This window comes from Strigops habroptila, chromosome 14 (assembly GCF_004027225.2).
Source record: "Strigops habroptila isolate Jane chromosome 14, bStrHab1.2.pri, whole genome shotgun sequence".
Lineage (NCBI taxonomy): Eukaryota > Metazoa > Chordata > Aves > Psittaciformes > Psittacidae > Strigops > Strigops habroptila.
This window is the reverse complement of record NC_044290.2, coordinates 8,822,160-8,839,863: the sequence shown is the minus strand read 5'-3', so window position 1 is coordinate 8,839,863 and position 17,704 is coordinate 8,822,160. Positions and strand designations below refer to the sequence as shown.

General features: G+C 47.5%; 1 protein-coding gene across 3 annotated transcripts in view; it reads right to left on the bottom strand.

Annotated features, from left to right (window-relative positions):
- Positions 1-17,704, bottom strand: part of RHBDL3 (rhomboid like 3) — a 61,777-nt gene that overhangs the window by 26,340 nt on the left and 17,733 nt on the right. The window lies entirely within an intron of this gene.

Genomic DNA, 17,704 nt, shown 5'->3' with positions numbered 1-17,704 from the left:
AAACAGTTTTACTCCTGTATTTCCCAACACAATTGCAACAGAGGAATACACCATCACTCCTCAAGCCCTTTCTGTGCTCAGTGCTTCTGACAGTCACCTTTCCAGATGCTTTCAAATTGTTACATGCTTTCACTGCTGAAGAGCTCTCGATCTGAAGATGGATTGGAAAGAAAGTCTTTAGACAGGGAACAAACCAGATGAACACCACACCAAACCAGAAGTGACAAGGCAGCAACATCCCATTTTCAGAACGTAAACCAGAGTCATTGAAAGGAAAGTCCCAGGTGGCATTTGGAGGGAATCCCACTCTGACCAATAACATCACCATTTTCCCCTCAGACTAAGTGGTTAATCTAAAAATGCCACTGACCAAAAAGAGACAGCTCTGCAAGGCTGCTCTAACTCACCACTGCTTCCAGCAGCCTCTGTCCCCCACTGAGCTCCCCAGGGCACTCTGAGGGGCTGCCAGCTCAGAGGCAGGCACAGCCCCAGACCCAGCCAAGCCAGTGCTGGCACCAGGCCCAGCACGTTGTTTTTGTGCTTTGAAAACCAGCAGAGGAAGCTGCTAGACCAGCCCAAACTGGATGTGGTGCAGTCTGATCTCTGCCAGCTCTCTGTTGCTGGGAGATTTGCCTTTGATTTCCCAAACTTGGCTGTGAGGACCCTGGTGCTCACTGGCCTCCTTTTGTAGATAATGATATCAAGCTTGTTGGCTGGTTTGAATGGCTGTCAGGGGACAGGGTGGTCAGGAGGGAGTCTTTTCATGGAAACATTTGGGACATAAAAGGCCTTGGCAGCACCAAAGAGGTCCTGACAGTCCTCGTTCTTCCCTAATGGAGAACAAAAGCTGAACAGGCGCCGGGCCTTGGATCAGAGGTGGCGGAGTAAAGGCTGCCTTGGCAAGGGAGGAGGTGAGAAGGGGGACGTGGCAGAGGCTGCAGCCTGCCAGCAGCAGGGCTGGCACTGCTCTGCTATTAAACAGAGCAGCCTCAGGCACGGGCAGCTTGTTTGGAGAATGCAGTGCCCACGTGCGAGGATCTGGCTCTGGCTCCTTCCAGCCTGGGCACCTTTGTCCCGCTGCTCCTGGGGACTCTGCCACCACCGGCTGCTTTGTTGAGGAGGAGGTCACAGCCCCTGGCTGGAGCAGAGCTGGCCTGCTGTTCTGTCCGAGCAGCAGCCCCTCAGTGAAGAAGCTGCTGGGGCAATTGGATTACACAAAACAAGATAAACCAAGTGACCTGTGGACAGTCAGAGCTGGGCACTCACCCCCACCCTCTGCCAAGGGTTGTTCTGTCCTTGAGAGGTGGCCTGGATGTACCTTCCTGACAGCTGGCTCTCCGAGCCAAAGGTGGATTTCATCAGCTCTTTACTGTTAAACAAGGGCTTAATATTAATCCCTGGAGAAGTTTAGCTCCCCTACTCCAGCCCACTCTAGAGTTAACAGATCGTGTTCTAAAACCAACTCCAAAATCAGGGCTTCTACACTCAGGCTCAGCTCTGATGCTTTTTTGGCTCTTGCTGGGACTCCCAAGCCAGCCTGAATGTGAGGTTTTGCAGTGCTCAATCCCAGAGGCACAGATAGCCAGGAAATAAAGTAGTATTAGCATAATACCTGAGATGGATTCTTAAGGGGAATTTGCAGAAGCTGGGAGGTGAGTCATTCAGTGAATGGATCTTACACCTACAGTCCCATAGGTACTGCTGTGCTCACCCGTATTTCCCTGAAAACAATTGACCTAACCAACATCTTCCTTAACTGCACCACTTCAACTATATCTTGACATTTAAGACTTTAGAACCTATGTCGTCTAGGACAAAACCGTTTGCTCCCTGAAGGCTTAAATGCCTCCCTACTTTGAGGACCAGGTTCAGTGACTGAAGCGTAGGATTCTCCCCATGTTGTGTGCTCATTGTTTGACTTCGTAGGAAAAACCAACGGCCACAGCCACGGGGAAGGTGGCTATTCCTTATTCCTTCAAAGGGCAGAAGAGACAGAGCTGAAGCACACAGGCTCCCGAAGCACAAAAGAGCTGCTGAGATCACAAACCACTTTTCTAGACTTTGTTCTGCTTTAAAGCATTCCAAAAAGAAACATTTTGTAACCAAGAACAAAAATTACACAACCAGCTTCAAACCAGCCCACAAGGACACACTGACTCCAGACTCACCAGTGCTAGAGCTGATCCAATCCCATCATTCAAGACTGTCCTGTCCATACCTGCTGCTGGCTTTCCAAATAGACAGAGAGCTGAAGCCTGTCTGGTGGCTGCAAATGAGCCTCTGCTCCAAGGATGATGCTTTCTCACACCAATAGGCACCAGCATTCCTCCTGCAGCTCACTACCTTGCTGCTTGTCCCACCAAAAATCAAAGCAGTGGCAGAAGGTAGCTAGCATTTTCAGAACTGTAAACAGGCCAGGGAACCTGTTCTCCTCTTTCATGTTACCATGTACAATTTGGGGTTTGGCACTAAGTTAAAGATACTAATTAGAAATGGGTTTGAATTACAACAGTGGATCTTAACAGCATGAAAGAGTAAGAGAACAATGAACAAGTAACATCTGAACTAAAAAGGCCTGCCTCAGAGCAGGACTAGCGCACTGCTTCCACAACCTGAGCAGAATGTTTTACCTTAAACCCCAGCTGTGAGGGAGTTCTCTTATTTATGTTTAATTTTCAGCATATAAAAATCTCATCTGCCACCACAACACTCAAAATTCACACCAACATCCCCAACTGCCTCACACCTCATTTCTGATATCACAGCTAGCCATAAAAAAATCCAGGGGTTGAGCTGGTCCTGCAGAATATGTGTCCCCACACATGGCAAAACCAACAGGCAATGGCACACTCAAAACACTTGGGTTCCTCAATTACAAAAGAGACAACTGACCTTTGCTAGACGCTTCATGTATTTATCCATGGTGATCTCACTGAGGGGCAGTTGTCCCACAGGCCCAGCCGAGCACCTCTGTGTCACCGGGAGGCCAGAGGCTGCCTGGCAGCCAGCAGCACGGCTGTGCTGAGCCTCACAGCTCCCCAGGCAAAGCCTCCCAGCAGCTAAGTCAGCACAGTGCCTTCCTTCAGCACAGTGCCTTCCTTCAGCACAGTCACTTCTGCCTCTCCCCATCTACTTGGGCTGACAGGCCCAACACAAGGGGTACAGGGATGAAGAAGGCCATTTGCCCCCCCCCCCAGCCCCCAAGACAATAGGACACTAACAGCAATTTCATGCAAGGTTTCCTCTGCATTTCAATGACAATCATCCTTAACTCCCCTGATCCTCAGCTAGGCTCTTCAGCAAAAATGTAAATATGCTAATGACCATAGCAGCCATCTGACCCAGCATCTCAATTCCCTGTCCCAAATCCAGCTATTTTTGCCTATTTCTTCCTTATTTTAGAGCAGACACACCATAAACTGAAGGCCTCACAGTAAAACTACAAGACAAAAATAAGGGCACGGAGGCCTGCAAGCTCTGACGGAAATAGGAAATATGGTTGAGAAAAGAAAAGAAAATCTCAAATTGTTCCTCCTCTTTAATTAAAGACACATCAGCCACGGCTGAGTGAGCAAGTAGGGTGGAGGCTGGTGCTGCAGTCAGACAATGGGTGTCTTGGGAAAACACAGACATCTCACACAGTGCAGCCAGCTGCTCCTCACCCCCATGGCAAACAGCCCCCTGGGGCACCAGAGCAGCTGAACTGGGCACAACACGAGGATCCTTGGCTGCCTTGAGGATTGCAGATGTTGCAGGAACAGAGAATTTGCTACCACCCATGGTTTCCTCACTGAGGGGCTTTGTCTTGGCATCACCCAAGCCATAACTTGTCCTCGCAATGGGCAAGGCTCCAAGCAACTTCATCTAATTTGGAAGCTGGCTTTGAGATGGATCGGTCCCTTGAAATCCCAGTCACCTATGGTCCAGCGGTATCTTCATTTCTGGGAGAGCCGGGCCTGGCAGTCAGGCCTCCTGGCACTGACTCAGCTCTGCTCCAGATCAGGAGGAACATTCCGGAAATAAATTACCCTGAGCTTTAGCTTCACCTCCTGTTATATGGAAATGACAACTCCTGCCTTATTTCCCACCAGAAAGGAGCTATCAATAGTATGTCTGCTTCTTGTTCATGTGTAAGCCCTTTCCCACTGGAAACAGAGACTCAATTGTATGCAAAAATCTCCTAGGCTTTCAGAAACCACTCTGAGCTTTGCTGGACTTGAACTCAGACCATTAGATGGCACAGTCTCCACAATCTAGGGATGCTAGCAAGCTTTGGAATCAACCAGACCATCCCTAGGCTTAAGGGCCATGCTGCAGTTAAAACACGAGCCTCCAAGTCAATACATGGAATTGACAGACTCCAAGATGAAGCTGTGAAAAGACGTTTAAGACAGGCATTGAAAGTCTGCTCAAGATAGTCACACATCTTATCAGAGCCCATTCATTCTCTATCTTTCCTCAGTCTCTGGGGTCATGCTGTGAGTTGATGAGTGGGTTTGGGGTTTGTTTTGTGTTTGGTTTTTTGTTTTGTTTTTTAACAAAACAATGTGGCATCAGTATGTGTAGCATTTGCTGCTTTGATGAAGATTAAAGGAATGACAGACCAGAAGATGAAAGTCTGCCTTGCAATCCAAATGAGAGGGCAGAAAGCAGGGGCTGTTTTAACAGGAGTTTCATCACTGACTGATGGTGATGATCTTCCAAGCAGTTTAATGATCCTGCTTTCCTCCAGCAGTGAAAGGGGCATGTGAGAGGAGAAACCCTGATCCAGAAGAGAGGAAGGCCAGTCAAAGGTAAGTGCATATCCCTCCACCTTGAAATCCGGCTCCTCACCATCGAAAGTCACCTAATCTGGGTTGCCTGAACACCTCTGGTAAACCATTAGTGCTGGCTTCAGTGATGCACACTCTCTTCCCCTGTAAATAATGAATTTACCCACCACTGCCCGGACAATATGGAGTGATTAAGTGCAGCAGTACTTTAGTCCATGTTGGATTGCTTTGACTTGAGGTGAACCCGAGGGCTGGAAACACCACACAGCTCTCAAAAGCCGGATTGCATTTGAGCACAGAGGATATGCCCTCACTGACTCACCAAGCAGGGCCCCCAGACAAGGGCTGTGTAGTGCTGACAGTGTGACTGGATGAGGACTGCAATGGCAAAGGGGCATTAGCAAGCCACAAGGCCAAGCAGCACAGGGGCAATATGAACAGAGCTGACCTTTTGCCAAGGTTTTGTGTATAGAAACACAGCAAACTTACAAAGCCAATGACAGCTGGACATCACACTGAACTCCTTGACTCTACAGAGGTTCAGACCCCTGGTCCAAGCCACCATAGGCCAAGAAAATCCTGCTTTTAGAGACTCCAGGAATTTCTGAGCCACAGCTTGCTGGGGAAGCCTATCTGTCATGCTCTGCCACCTACCCACACCCACATTTCTGTCTGCGTACACTTTTAAATGCAACTCTCTCCCCTATCTTCCCCCCTGCTTGTGGGTTTCTTGCTGCAAGTCCTTGCTAAGACACTAAGAGAGGATAGAGCTGAGATGCACTCACAGGACCTGTTAAGCTAGCTTCCAGTCCTCTGCTGCCTCGACAACCCACCACTCTGAGCCATCCCACTGTCTCTCTCCATATCAGCCTCCTGGCAGAATACTCACAGGAATCAGTTCCAGTCTCAGCTGGGGAACTACTCACAGTGTTCAAGCCACCCAGAACTAAATTATTCAAAATATGCCACTGTGTTGGCTTTGAAACCAAAGCTGCTCCCCAGAAAGAAGCCGGGGTAAATAGGAGCTCCATTATCAGCAGCACTGACAGGGAAGGGGATGCAGCACTGGAAGTGAGGGAGATAATGACCTGATTAAGGAGACAGCACGGATGGCAGGAGGTGCCCTCCGTTACGCCACAAAGCTTAATGCAAAGAGACATGTTTATAGACTGAGCCTTCTCCAGCCCTGCTTCTTCCTGTTTTATTATTTATGTAAGTGCATGAAGACTAATGGGAAGAAGCTGAGACACTCTAAAAAGTAGTGTTTGTTTTGGTTTTTAATGTGGAAATACAATATTTAATCTTGATCCAGCACTGGGCACCTTGCACCTTTCACTGGATAGATGTCCTCAGCTGCAGCAACAGGCTGGGCAGGCTGTGGCCCAGACTGACAAGTCATGTACCTGACAGCACCAGCCTGTCCACACCTTCCTGAGACTGTGGACAAGACGAAGCCTGCAAGGTATCAGTCCACTAGCGACTGCCATGACCAAACAGTTAAAACCTTTTCTTAAATCATTAGGGAAAGAGGCTTAACACTCTTTCCAGATATGCTTGTCAGTACTGGTCCAGATATTGTTACCTGTACAAATGCCCCATCTCTTGCTCTCCCTTTTGAATTCCTCCAGTTTTTAAGGCTTCACAATCCCCCAAGGCAATGAGTTCTTCCATCTAATTAAAATTAAGCCCATTTTTCATCTGGATGGTGTAAGGCATTAAATATCAAAAGCTGAAAACAGCAATATCCATAACAGCATGACACATGATATCCTCATTTACCACCACACAATTATCTTTTATGTCTTTTTAGTCATGTCTTATTGGAGAATCTCAAAACCCTGTATCAATATTAATTACATCTCTCAGGGCTTCTGCATTGTGAGGGACAATAATGAATGTAAGCCTCTTCATTCAGAGCTGAAATGCAATACACTCTGGGTGGGATGCTGCATTTATTTGGACTACCTAAGTCAATAGAAAGCATGGCATGGGCATGCACAGTCAACCTCCCAGCCAGGAGACAGACAGGCCCCAATCACTATTGCTACAAGGAAAACAAAACCCAAACAAACAGAAACCAACACTCAACAGTCAGAACATTCAACTAGGGCTGTATTTCAGGCCAAGCTCCTGCAGTCAGGTCCCTACTTACCCCACGTTAACTAAACACACAAAAGAATTTCTGTAAAATTCACTGCTATTGACAACGTCTCCTATCACAGCAGTGTCTCTGCTGGCATAGGTGAGGCAAACGAGTCTTCTCATGCAAAACAGGGGTTTGGTCTGATGTTATCTGGAAAAAGCAGCATAGGTGATACCAGTGCTTGAAATGTTGAAATGTTTCAGTTCTGCATATGGACAAAAGGCCAGTGAATTGTCTCCATCATACAATGATGATCCAGCTTCTGTCCCAGCAGCAGCTCTGGGGAACGTCACACAGCAGCTGCTGAAGCTGGATGGTTTGAGTCAGCAGGTCAAGGTAACTTTCATCCCAAAGATTCTCAAAAGCCAGCACTTGTGCTGATTTTCTGCAAGTCTGGGAATGCTGGAGGAACATCAAGATCTGCTTTTTACACTCCCTCCACTTCTGAATCAGCAACAGAGCCCTTCCAACCATGGCTTCAAAACTCCTGTCCAAACATGGTGGCAGGCCCCCACACCACTCCCAAAACTCCAGGGCTGTGACAAGAATTTAATAGGCCAAAGCAGGTCTGTTGGTTAATAACAACCACCAGCAAACAAACAGATGACTGATACTGAGTAATGCATAACCGAAGGAGGACCAGTTTAATATCAGTCAGAATAGGCTCCAGAAAATAGATGATGTTCAGCTGATATTATCTGGAAGAGAATATAAACTTGGTGCCAATCATAAGAAAAGATTGCTGCCAGAACTGATTTCTGCAGAGCATCTGACATCAGGAGACAACCCTGTGTCTGAGGACTTGCTGTGACACAAACTCAGGCTGTCACACATTCAACATGCGAAAGTCTGACTATTTGACAGGACTCAAAAATAACACTAAGCCAGAGAGCCACCATCACATGGAGATGCCACTAATGGGGTCCCATGAGAATTCATTCTTACCCCACAGAATTAGATTAGTAACTTAGGAGAAAGTGTAACTTAAGTCTGCATCATGCTCACTGATGAGGTAAAGCAGCAAGTTACCAAGCATGAGCTGGGTCTTGTGGTAAAGCTAGGTGCTTGCAAACAATACATATTACAGTAAAAACAAATAGAAAGCCAGATGGCCAGGAGCCAAGAATGCCAGCTTACAGGAATGCCATCTTCAGGAGCAGCCATGCTGGGGGGGAAACCCCTTGTTACCCTGAGTGCTCTCAACATAACACTGCCTTCAAAAAAAGAAACGTGAGCTGCAGGTCTGTAAACGAGGTGACATTACCTCTTCCTTTGGCACTTTGTTACTGGTATAGCCTGACTGGCTCTCCTGACAGGCTCAATTCATTAGCTTATGAAAGGGAAGGTTAAGCAATGACTTGATCATTGTCCAGAAGAACCACAAAGGGAACAGAAATTTGGCAGCAGAGGATCCTCCACTATGACAAAGGTATAATCACATCTATGGGGAAGAGGTCAAAGCTGAGCAGCTTCCGATTAGAATAAGTTGATTATTTTTACTATTAACAAGTGAAATGTCTCACTAGCTTCACCAGAAGCTTTACAATTGTATTGCAGGTTTTCCTGGGAGATGAGGTATGGCCAGGGTCAAGCAGAAAACCACTTACAAAATCTTATGGCCTTCATTATGAGACACCAGATGAACCCAACAGTTCCCTTCTGACCTGACTGCAAGTTATTAGGGCTCATTAAAACCTAAGCCAAACAGATGCATTTAAAGCCCCAACTAACAACTGCCATAACACACGTATAGCCTGAATGACCCACTTATACTGGGAATTCAGATCATGCTTCTGGTTAGAACAACCACCACAAAGTAAAACTCCTACTAAACAGACTGGGAAACATATTTAACTTACGCTGATTTTACATTCAGCTTTTCTCAGTCATGGGGACCAGAAGCTACCAAAGAAACCTTTCTGCTTTCCAAGCTAAACTGGAGCAGAAGATGTCAGCCTTGTGAAGAGGAGACAGGGATATCACATGATTCCTTGCAATGCCTTGTGGGCACCTGGCATTACACTACAAGGACAAAACCATCTCAAAGGTACTCCAGAGAGGCTGGTTCCAAATGGAGCCAGAGCTGGGAGCAGTAATTGTTGCTCTAACCTCTGTCATTTAAACACTTCAGAGCAAGAGATTCTGGCTTGCATCTTTCCAGGGTTACAACTGCGGTAAGGAGTCAGACTGCTGGAAGCTGTGGTGGTTCACACTGTTTCTTAGGAGATACCTCCAAATCAGTCCTGGATGACACCCAGACTGCAGGTTCCCTGTATGAAGGACTGCAAGGTCTGCAGTGTTTGCACTTTTGCAGTGTCTGCTGTGTCAAATACACTTTGGTTTAAGGGTAAAAGAGATTTGTCCAAGTGCCAAAGCTGCACAACAACAAAACAGAGAAGTCGAGCTGCATTTTGGCTTCTTGTATGTCCTTGCTGGGCATGAGGGACAAACACAAGGCAAGGCACAGTGCTTCTGTTCTCTTTGCCACAGATTTCAAATACACACAAAATGTGTCTGAAGTTTTAAAGCAAATCATGACTTCATAAAGATTCCACAACAGGAATGCACCTGTTCTTGCAGGTGACAAAATGCTGGGCTAGCCTTAAGCTAGCTGTGCCCTGAAAGGTATAATGCCTCTGTAGGGCGCAAACACAGTGAACAGGGAATCACTTTTACACACTCGCCAGCCTGACAACAAACTACCCCGGTGTGGTTTGAAATCCCTCTTTTAGAGTGTTACCAGGGAAAAGTGCCATTTTCACAGCACTGACAAGCCCTCACAGAGCCTGGCCCTGCATGAGCCATATCAGGGGCTCCTCACTGCCTCAGGAGACAGCAGCAATACTCCCTTCCAGCCTCCCACACAGCAGAGAGCTTGTCCTGTCAGTCAAACCTGCACTCACTCACAGAGCCCCTCTCCTTCCCTGCCTCCACCTCGTTTCTGCTGCTTCTACTGAACTAATCAGCTCTCCCATGTGCCCAGGGCTCACCCATGCTTTAAAGAGCTCCTGCTTCCTCCAACAAGCCTGACCACTCTTCCCAAGCTCTAATATTCCCCCTTTCCTTGAACAGAGTGGCTTGAATACAGTTCAGCCATTCCAAGCTGAAGCCCCCCATGGGCACCCATAGCAAGCAGACCTCCCACTTAGTTTTCCTGCCACGCTGCAGCAGGGAGACCTGCTCCTTCAAAAGGCTGGGGTGATGTCTGCATGCTGCTGGCAGGGGTGCAGGGCACCAAGTGAGCAGCAGGCTGGGAGCCCATATTTGCCATGTCTGCATCACAAACACAGCGTTGTGGCTGCATCGAGGCTGAGAAACAAGCCCTGGCTACTACAATTCACAAGCTCTGTTTCCTTAAACACACACTCAAGTGCACAGATGGCTTTCCAAAACTGGTATGACCCCAATGCAGATGATTAGAAGAAGGAAGCAGAGAAGGCACAGGCAACAACCACAATTAGAGAGCCAGCACAATTACAGAATGCATGTTATGCTCTTGAGGAATGAGGAAATCAAAACAGCCTCCCGAAGAGTCACCTAAGAGCTGCAACCACTGCAAACAAAGGGGAAACAAGCCAGTAGGAGAGGCAGAAAGACCAGGCTGAAAAGAACGTTAGGAAATGGCAACACTCTTCCTATTCATGGGTCATGCTGCATCTCTGGGAAGTGGGAAGAAAGTGAGGGAAAAAAGTCTTCTCACCTGCAGGATAACTAGAGAGGCCAATCCACCCCATAGAATCCCAGCAGGCTTCCACTGGGGATTAACCAGCCCATCAAGTGGGGCCAGCTTCTAGGAGAGCATCCTCACGGAGCACACTGCGGACTGCTGTGCTGCGGATGGTCATGGAGAAGGGAGTGCAAAGACACAAAAGGAGGGCTGCAGAGGGGCAGGAGGAGAGGGCAGCCCAGCCTGGCTGAGACGAAGCCCAGCTGAATGGGGAAAGGCAAGCAGGGATGTGAATGAGGTGATGAATGGTGGGGAGGGCATGGAAGTTTTACACAGGGCAGAGAGCAAAGACAGACCTGAATGGGAAAGACTGAAAGATGCCGCCTGAATGGAAGGGGAGAGGGGGAGGAGAAATTAGGCAGAGAGAGAGCTGAGCAGCACAAAGTGAAAGAGTGCAGGCAGAATAGCTTCCCACATGCACTTGACAAGGCCTTAGAGAGAGAGACGAGTAACACAGCGTGAACTTTAATCTAGGAGCAGAAAAGCTGCCTGGAGCAGACAGTGTTACCATCGTCTGCCCCTGTATAATCCCTCCATCAGGCACCTTCTTTGCTCCCAGTCAGCAAATTCTCATGAACCCGGAGCAAATCCAACAGCAGCCACCAAAGGCCAGACCACCCCAGCAAAGGGAGTTGTAGCAAAGCTGAATAAGTGACATGGAAACACCAAGATAATTGCAAGCAGCAGCCCAAGAGATGCAAGTGTAACACTACCCTAAAGATGGGACAAGATACAATGTGTATGTATGGCACAGAAACACTGTTTATTATTGGTGTTATTTGCAGGCCTTTCCTTCCATTTCTAAAGACAGGACAAACAACAATCTTATCCAAGATTTGTTCTGGCAAATTAAAACTCAAACCCCAGGCAATCTGCCTTACTTTTGAACAGTGATTGTTTAGAAGAAGTTCCCTCAGATTCTACAAGGCCAAAACACAGGGCGTTACCATTGTCCAAATGCTTCAGTAGAAAACTGTCATTTATGTTCATGTTCAGACGGTTCAGCTCAAGTCAAATATTCTGTTCAAAGAGAAGCAAAAATCATTTTCCCCAATCTTTTGGCAAACTGCAAACGAAACCCTACATGTCATTATTCAGCCACCTCCATTCTTTTCACATTTGGGTCACATAAAGCATTTAGAAAGGACACATCATATTACTCAGTGGCAGAGCTGAAAACTGGATACTCTCCCACCCCTTTTGGGTGTGCAGGTTTAGACAGGCCAAGGTATCCGTTATCTTCCTAGATCCATTAGTCACCCCCTACATGATCCTGCACCAAGTCCTATTTTCCCAAGTGCAAAGCAAAAGGTCCAGTGACTCACTCTAAAAGGGATAATGTAAGGCCTTCAATCATAGCCCTTTACTTCACATTTGTCAGGAACAACCATTTAAAAGCTAATTCAGTGTCTGGAGTCATGTTTTGCTTGCTCATAAATGGACCCCACTGTCATACAGGCTAAAATGAGAGGTCATAGAAAGCCAGGAGAAGGTAGGACGCAGCCCTCAAAAACAAACACCATGCAAAGGAAAACAAATTTAAATATAAGACGTGACCCTACTTTGCCTTTTCAACACATCAGGGAAGTCAAACATATAAACTGGCTTCTAAAGTGTTGCTAGAGGAACTACAAGGAGCCCATCTGTGCCTCAGCTTGAGACTCTGGTTCTGCCCCCTTCATTTTGGATGTTTCTTGCACCAAGCAAACATAACAAAGCAATGCAGTTAATTTCAGGCAAAAAACGTGAGTGTCCTGGAGTCAGAGCACAAGCAGCAGCTCATGTGAGAAAAGACATGAGGATTTCTCCCCTTCAGTTCTCCTCTCCCTGCACCCGCCCCGCCCCCCCCCCCCCCCCCCCCCCCCCCCCCCCCCAAGTAACAGCAAAGGAATTCCTGAGAAAAACTGGGCCAGATCATCAATCCCCCTGAGAATGGTCCAAAAATATAGGACAGGGATTTGGGATCAGGTCATTAGCAATCAGGTCTCTAGCACATAGTGCTTTTTTAAATGATAATTTGTTCTCTTTATGATTCACAGTGGTACCACCTCCTAAAGAGTCCTACTTTAGGAACTAGGAGAGTCAAAGTAATTCAGCCAAGGATGCAAGAGGCTTAAAATACTGCTGTAGTTGAGATGAGCTGCCTGTGCTCCAGCCACCACCATGAAGCACTCCCATATTGCCACCTAATAACTTACTAGTGAAAATTGGAAATTGCCAAATACTAGAGTGGGGATTTTTAACCAGGAGATAAGATAAAGCAAAGGTCAAACACCTCCAGGAAGTACACTAAGCTTGGTGATACCCACAGACAACAAGAAAAGATGTCCAAGAGTGAAAGTCTCTCCTGGAAGCAGCAGGGAGATGAAGAGATGGATGTGTCTTTGTGCAGACATACACAGACACACAGCAGTGACAGAGGGACCGTGAGGGTCTGCCAGCGCTGACAAGATTCAACATTGCACCTTCCCAGGGCAGTTGAGCCCATGAAGAACTGTTACTGCAAAGAGAAGACTGTCTTGCTTTTCCATCTGCCTGGGCACAAGCAGATGATGTTACATATGGCAGTGGGGGGCAGGGAAAGAGAGTATGAATAATTCTCAATCCAGTGAAAGGAGTGCGAGCTCTGCAGCTGCTGCAGGGAGAGCACACCCTAACAACACCAGCTAGTGCTTTGGGTCAAGAGATCATACCATTTCAGCCTGCTTCCTGACTCGTGCTTCGTCCCAGCTGCTTTCCTCTGCCTTTAGTGCCTGCCTGCAGGAACAGCTAGCTCTCTGGAAGAAATCCAAACACAAGGAGAGGTTACATGTGCCTAAGGAAAGTGACAACACAAGGCAGGTCAATGCTTAGTCTAAAAGCGTTCAAGCAGGGTCAACACCTACTAAAAATAGACATAAATGCACACATACACACGATACAGGAGGATTTACTCCAATGGGACAGCAGGAGCTCACATGCTTGGGCTTTCTTGAACCTGCATCTCTGGGAAACTGGCAGCTCTTACAGCTGAATCAGACAGACTTGTGCTGCCAATGCTGGGAGCTGACAAGTCATCCTCCTTCCAGTAAGGGCTGCTGGAGCACCCATGCTGTTAGGGACCAAAACTGTGACACCCTCCATCCCACAGCCAGCCTGGGAACTCTCATTCTTTCCTGCTCCCCAAATCTAAGTGTCCCCTATCAGAGAGCCAAAGCAAAGCCACTATCACAGGCTGCTCAATCTTCTTATGCAAATGAACTCAGGGTAATTGGGACAGTTACAATGAGTCCCTGACAATATTTGCCTTTGTGCACACCAGTAGTAAATATAGACTGAGCTGCTTTCTAAGGATGGGGGTGAGGGGAGAGCTGCGCTAAGGGACAGCACCTCAGCTTTTCACAGGGATAAGGAAGTAAGCACTGTTTAAATGCAAGCATGCTCTCAGAGATGTGGAGCTGATGGGCAAAGGAGGAGGTAGATGCTGCAAACAGAAGTCACTGGCTGGAAGTCTCAAAAACATTCAGGGAAGCACAGCTACAAGCACATCTGTGGAACTGTCCCCCCGCATTACAACCTTCATTCCAGGGACAGAAAACTTCCACAGCATTTTTCCAGCTAAGGGTATCAGCCCACAGGATTCAGTCACCGGAGCAAAGACTGGACATAGCACAAACACCCCACCTAGAGCCATTGGTGACAGTGTCCAGGCTGCCCACATGCAGTGGCTGGCTCTGGCTCAGTCACTCCTGCACCAGCAGCTTTGCTTCTTGGTTATCTCAGCACGCTTCAGCCCCATGAACCTCATATATATGCTCTACTTTTGTTGTAGCCCATGCAGCAGCCGTGGAAGAAACCTAAACAAAAAGCGATGGCCCCCTGAAATCCTGTCATGCAAACAAGACTCTTCCCACCCATGGCCACAAGGACTGAATGGAGAGGGACCAACACCCCCCGCCCAGCCCTGCCTGGTGGTCTTTTTGTCTTGTGACCTTCCCCGCACAAACACAACCCCACAACAATCAGACAGGAGACACAATGCGCCAGCGCCGGCTTTCCCAGCCCTTCAAGGCAAGCTGGGAGGGAAAGGGGGAGAGCTAGGGAGAGCTGAAAGGAGCTGGGGGTAATGAACAGATAGGATGGGCAAGGAAATACCAAGCAGTGTTTTAATTTCTACTTGTACAGTCCCATGAGCCAGGGTAAAAATAAGTTTTAATGAAAGAAACAAAAGAAATGTTATCTCAAATGGCTTGAAGGGACATGGGAATACCAGCCACTGGGATTCTCATACCTAAATAAATAAATAACTACATAAAGCCAACAATGCTTCTAAACCCTGTGAACATCTTTTAACATCCCCTCCAAGAGCCCCCAGGAATTGAGCCCTTTGATGCAAACTCTGCTGGTTTTACTGGGCCATCTTTGAGATTTAAAGTCTGAGATGGATTAAATACAAAGGTTTTCCTTTAGTCCAGGAGAAGAGCTGTAGCTGAAGCATCACCACACATGGAAACCCTCCCTGGTGCGAGAGATTCAAAGCACAGCAAGTTTCTGCCAGTCTGTCCTAACTATGGAACAAGAGAGTCATGACCTGCGCTGCTGACAGCAAGGAGGGAATGTGCCTCCAGGCCCCAGATTGTCCTCAGAAGGTAACAGATGCCCTTTGGTTACTGCAGGACACATATCACCTTTGGGAATGAGCAACAAGAGTCCCCAAGGACTTAGTTGCAGATCAGGAGACCAACAAAGCAAGGGGAAACTCCTACCTTCTAAAATGCCAAGGAATTCTTCCCTGCTCCCCGTGCATGTACAGGAAAGAATACACACTCCCCAGGAAAGCAAACCAAATAAAGAAAAAAGAAATACCATCTCTCAGGGTCTGGATTCAGTGAGCTTAGCAGGGCCCTCAGCTATGTTTCAGGGCACTGGAAATACATACTAAGTACCTTTACAAGGAAGGAAGCTGTGCTTTTGCCAAAAGCTAAGATCTGAATCCCATGAAATCCTGGCAGCTGAGGCAGTAACAGAAAGCAGAGCTACGGGAAAGCATTTGTGTGATTTACAGACACATTAGCCACCTAGGGAGCATGACACAGCAAGAAACAACATCTCAACTCTTCATGCCAGCACCCCCTTAATGCTGTTGTCATCATCCACATCCTCCATTAAAGCACCATGATTGCACGGTGGAAACCACCTGACGAGCCAGGGATGAAACCACCTCCATGGGATGGTGCAGCTGATGGAGAGACAAAGTCCTGACAAAGGCCTTGTGCAGCAGCTGGGTGCAGGAGGCCTCTCCCAAACCCAAAACGCAGTGCACCAGGCCACATCTGGCCAGTTGGCCCCAGTGAGAGGGCATGAATATGCAACTGACTCTTACCTGTGTCCTGACATGAACTGGAGTAACTGGAAGAGCAGCAGCAGTGAGCCCACACACAACTGGCAAACTTACCACAACAAGGATACTGTCTCCTGTCAATGCACTCCAGTCCTAATCTTGTGTGGAAAGATCCCATCAGCACTGTGCTAAGAGGCAATCTTTCAGCCAGATGTTAACAATAGCGAAGATGATGGAGGGACAGATGGAGAACAGATAGAACCAGGCTCTGCTCATCACACTGAGTGACTTGGAGGAGCTGGACAGGAGAAACACAGGCAAGGTGTTTAGCCTTGCTCAGCCTTGCAGCAAGGTGCTACACATAAGTACGCACGGACAGCACATCTATTGCAGCTGCAGGCAGATGTAAGCCACTGACAGTCTTACTAGAAAGGAAGTAGCTGTGGCCCAGCTGTGGAGCTGCTTTGAGCTCTGCAGGATTTATGTCCCATGTAGGATAGGCACAAACTTGCTGCTGGTTTGAGGATTTGCCCCCTGAGTCTGCATATTTCCCCAGCATGGAGGCGAAAAGAGAGTCTTGCCTCAAGTCATTCCACAAAGATTTCAGCGGAATTCCTCTTCAGAAAAGAGATTACTCAGGCAATAGCAGGATCTCCAGCACAGTTACCATGTGAGCTAGCAAAATAACTGTGTGAACTGGAAGCTGGCCATCAGCCTCTTCACCTGTCAACCAAGGGAGGGAGCACAGCCAGAAAGCGAGTGTCCAAGTCCCATGACCATCACACTCTTCTCTTAGCATTTCTATACTAGAAAACCTCACTGCATAGGTAAATGTTTGTTGTATCAAGTAGGGAAGTACAACAGACTGGGTTGCTTAGCTGAGATTCATTCCTGTCCTATTACATACAATAATTACTTTTATTTTACATTAGTCTTTATTATGGCAATGAAAATTATACAGCCATTCTAACTGACTGATGTTGCTCTCCCCAGGCCTTGTGGACCTGGTCTCAGACAAGTGGAAGTGAGAATCCCTCCTACACCAAGGAAATGGGACAGTCTGATAACTTCCCTCTGTGGTGAGGGGCTGAAGGGAAGGGAGGAATTTCTTCAGGTCTTTTTCAGCCCTACACATCTTCCCAAACCTTCACCCCTGAGCCAGGTGAGCTGCTGTGTGCAGAGCTGTGTGCTGCACTGAGCCCAAGCAAAGCAGCCCAGAGCTCTCTGACAGGGAGCTGGTGGTTGGAGCAGCCTGGCCAAAGCATCCACAGTGCAATGCTGCCTTCCACAGCCCCAGAGAGTGACTGATATCCAAAGATGCCAAATACCTTCAGCTGCCGCTGAATTCACTGACGTGAGATAAGACTTCCAAGAACCCTGGGCACTATTTGAGATCAAGCCTCCAGAAGAAAAGCAGCTGCTTTGCTTGAAAACTTGCCTGATGCTTTTCAAGCAAAGAAAGAAAAGAAAAGAAACCACAGAAACCTCAAGGAAAAAGATCATTTGAGCCTTGATATTCCTTTCTACTTGGCACAACTTTATGGTGTGTATCACAATATTCTCCCTGCATATTTGCTACTGCCTCTTCAGCCAGGCTTGCATAAGTGATGAAGAGCTGAGGTATTTGTCTCACAAAGCTAAAGGGAAAAGCAAGAAATGTTCTCATAGAGCAGCCTCTCGGTACCTGAGGGATCATCACAACCTCATGTGCTTGAAAACATGAAATTTACCACACTAATGCT